Source organism: Sminthopsis crassicaudata, chromosome 5, assembly GCF_048593235.1.
Source record: "Sminthopsis crassicaudata isolate SCR6 chromosome 5, ASM4859323v1, whole genome shotgun sequence".
NCBI classification, from domain to species: domain Eukaryota; kingdom Metazoa; phylum Chordata; class Mammalia; order Dasyuromorphia; family Dasyuridae; genus Sminthopsis; species Sminthopsis crassicaudata.
The window spans coordinates 268,040,714-268,044,911 of NC_133621.1; the positions used below are offsets into that span (position 1 = coordinate 268,040,714).

Sequence of the window (4,198 nt, forward strand, 5' to 3'; positions counted from 1 at the left end):
TATTAAAATAGTAAAAAAAAAAAAAATTGGACTGCTGGTATGAGGAGACAGAAAGTAAACTGGTCCTGGGAATTCAGCATGTAGAGACTGAGTTCTAAGCTTCCAGAATCCTTACAATGAAAGTCCTGGGGAAATTGACAGAATTGGAGACTGCATAAGTGAAGGGATATCCCTTACTGGAGTAAGCTCTCCACCAGAAATTCACTCTAAGGTCTCTGACTTCCTGATTTTAGTTCCTACTGATAGTGAAGCCATAACAGGAGAAAGAAAGAGACATAGGCAGAAACAGAGACAGGGGGAGAGAAAGGAAGGAGACAGAAAGAAAAGACATGAATAAAAATTTGGTAACTACCACTAGTCATAGGAAAACTCTAGATGTGTTTTATCACTGCTCTCAGAAAACAAGTGACTACTCCCTGTAAACTGATCCAAACATTTTGGAGAGCAATTTGGAATTATGCCCAAAGGGCTATCAACCTGGGTATACCCTTTGATCCAGCAGTGTTTCTACTGGTTCTGTAGACCAAAAAAGATCATAAAATTGGAAAAGGATCTACATGTGCAAAAATATTTGTAGCAGTCTTTTTTATCGAGGCGAGCAATTGGAAATTGAGTGAATGTTCATTAATTGAGGAATGACTGAATAAGTTATGGTATATGAATGTTATAGAATATTATTTTTCTATAAGAAATGATCAGCAGGATGATTTTAGAAAGACCTGGAGAGAATTACACAAACTAATGCTGAGTGAAGTGAGCAGAACTAAGAGAACATTGTACACAGCAAGATGGTGATTCAGACCAATTCTCATAAATTTGTGATGGAGAAAGACATCTATATCTAAAAAGAGGAATGGGGAGACTTAATGTGAATCACAATCTGGTATTTTCACATTCTTTGTTATTTGCTTTTTGTTTTCTTTCTTTTTCTCCCCTTGTTGATGTGATTTTTCTTGTGCCTCAAGATAAATGTAGAAATATGCATAGAAGGAAAAAAAAAGAGAGAAAGCTCAGTAAAAAATAAAATGTCTTGACCATAAACACCGGTGTTTCTCCTTTTCTTGCTTTCATGGTCTCTATGAGTGCTGGCAGGTCTGTCATTGGTATTCCACAATAAAGAGTGATATTAGAAGCAAACTAGCAGAACATAGAATAGTTTGTCATTCAGATCTGTTGAGAAGGACGAAATTTGTGACCAAAGAAGAACTGGAACTCATAACTGAACACCAAATACATAATTCTGATTATATTAAGTTTAAAAGTTTTTGTACAAACAAAACTAATGCAGACAAGATTAGAAGGGAAGCAATCAATTGGGGAAACATTTTTACGTTAAAGAATTATGATGATAAAGGGCTCATTTCTACAATATAGAGATTATTGACTCAAATTTATAAGAATTCAAGACATTCTCCAATTGATAAATGATCAAAGGATATTAATAATTTTCAGGTGAAGCAATTAAAACCATTTCTAGTCATATGAAAGGGTGCTCTAAATCACTATTGATCAGAGAAATGCAAATTAAGACAACTATGAGATATCACTACACATCTCTCAGATTGGCCAAGATGATAGGAAAAGATAATGATGAATGTTGGAGTGGATGTGGGAAAACTGGGACACACACAATGTTAGTGGAATTGTGAACCGAATTAGCCATTCTGGAGAGCAATTTGGAACTGTGATCAAAAACTTATCAAACTGTGCATGCCCTTTGATCCAACAATCTTTTTGCTGGGCTTGTACCCCAAAGAGATCTTAAAAGAGAGAAAGGGACCCACATGTGCAAAAATATTTGTGGCAGCCATTTTCAAGAAACTGGAATCTGAGTCGATGTCCCTCAGTTGGAGAATGGCTGAATAAGTTCTGGTATATGAATGTTATGGGATATTATTGTTTTATAAGAAACAATTAGCAGGATGGTTTTCGAGAGGTCTGGAGAGACTTACATGAACTGATGCTAAGTAAAATGAGCAGAACCAGGAGATCACTGTACACAGCAACATGCTGATCAGTTCTGGACATGACACTTTCCAACAATGGGAATGCTGAGGCCGGTTCCAAGGATCTTGTGATGAAGCGAGCCATCTACATCGAGAAGGGATTGTGGGAACTGAGTATGGATCATAACCTAACATTCTCTTTTTGTTGTTGCTTGCTTGCATGTGGTTTTCTTACTCATTTTCTTTATCTGATTTTTCTTGTGCTGCAAGATAATCGTATAAATATGTTTACATATATTGGATTTAACATGTAATTTAGCATATATAACATATATTGGATTGATTGCCATCTAAGAGAGGGAGTGGGGGAAAGAAGGAGAAAATTTGGAACACAAGGCAATGCAAGGGTCAATGTGGAAAATTATCAATGCATATGTTTTGAAAATAAAAAGTTTTAATTTAAGAAATAAACAAACAAACAAACAAACAGAACACTTTTCGACCTCTCCCAGCCCTATTTTATATAAGGAGAAAACCACATCCAGAGAGGCTGAAAGACTTCCCGGGTCATGCAAGCAAGAAGTGGCTTTGATTTCATGTTCTGTTCTTTTCACTATTCTCTTAGTATGGGTATACTCTACCCATACTCTAACTATAGTAGATGTCCAAATAAAGCAGTACTGTCACTACCAAAAAAAATTAATAAAAAAAAAAAATAAGCAGGAAAGACAGGTGGCTCCAATTTTCAGTACTTGTTATCTAATCCCTAGGAGGAAAAGTCTGACCTTGATCCTGTCCCAGGTGCTGAGAGGGATTTCTTTTCGGAGGGTTAATGGTGGTGGGGGGGGCAAGGACTCACATGGAAGGATGGGGAGTGTCTTTGGCTACTCTGTTGTGGGTCTTCCCTTCTCCACCCCTCTCCAAACATTTGCTCTTACCCCTTCACCTTATTCAGATCATTCACGTTGTGCTTTCTGAGCAGGGGACTGCTGCACCTTCGCCACATCCCCGAGCAATGCAACTTTGTGGATGTTCCCGAGGTCCTTGCTCCAGACCAGGTATCCTTCTGTGATACATACCTAGTATCTTGTGGTTCGTTCATACAGCACTTTTCATACTTTATCTTTATTTTTTATTGCACTTTTAGTTTGGACTCCAAGTAACAAGGCAGTTTGATGAAGAGGCGAAACTGCCCCTTCTTGCTGAGGTGGAAAATCTTCTTCATCCTGGACACAAGTTGAATGAAGCCAGGGGAGAGGGCTGGTTGAGAGAACTGGCGGGTAAGTCCCCTCTTGGGTCCCTCAGCCTGCTCGGAAGGAGAATTAAAGGGGGAATAAACAGGTAAATCACAAGTAACTGGAGGCCGGAGGTTTAGAGACTTATGAGCCCACAGCAGTTTTAACCGATTTAGCCCTAGAGAGCCGCCTGCAATCCTAGCAATGGCAGGAGGGAAACTGAACTGCGGCTGTGTTTGTCAGGTCCGTGGTTCATATGGATGCGAAAAAGGGGGAAATCACTGACAGGTGGGTGCGTCCGTTAGCTCTCAGCTCGAGGAGTCCAAAGTTCTAGGTCTTGCGTTCGAATCTTGGAACTGCTCTGTTGCTTACTTTGATGGATTCACCATTTCCTTTGCCCGTCTCGGTTTCTTCTACTGTAAAATGAAGACATTCTACTAGATAATTTCTCAAATATCTTGCAACCCCTAACAGTTCTGTGAAGTTGAAGAAGGCGCCCAGATTGAAAAGGAGTCCTGGAATAGACAAATGTAGTGTAGATTCCTTTTTTGATACTTCCTTCCTTGTTATTGACTTCATGAGTGTCTGGGAAAGATTTGTACGGGACAGAGAGCCTGTCCCATGGAGAGGAGAGCTGTTCTCAATCAGGCAGTCCTGAGTTCAAGCCCATCCTATACAGCATTTAAATTGTCTTATTCATGCTGTAATTTATGGAGGAGCAGAAGGGAGAAGAGGTTTACAGTAGTTCAGTGGAGAAAAGATATGTCACTTTTAGTGGAAAGGTTTAAACGTACCCTAAGATTGTAGAATATATAGAGGATATCCTATGTATATAGAGTGCTCTATATACATTAAGAGTAGTGACTGAGTCAAAACTTCAAGAAAGATGAGCCCAGAAGACTTTGCAAATTTCAGAAAGTCATGAGGCTTTGGAAAGGCACTAAAACTATGGCTGTAGTTCTTTACCGAAGTGGTCAATTGTGGTGGTGGTAGTAGCAGTCTAAACAAGATGAAGAG

General features: G+C 39.1%; 1 long non-coding RNA gene across 1 annotated transcript; it reads right to left on the reverse strand.

The window, feature by feature from the left end:
- Positions 1–909: 909 nt before the first annotated feature.
- On the reverse strand, positions 910–3,894 carry LOC141544614 (uncharacterized). Its single transcript, XR_012482704.1, has 2 exons — positions 2,885–3,894; positions 910–2,209 (listed from the first exon to the last, which is right to left on the reverse strand). It is a non-coding gene; the product is annotated as an uncharacterized LOC141544614 (long non-coding RNA).
- Between the last annotated feature and the right edge of the window lie 304 nt (positions 3,895–4,198).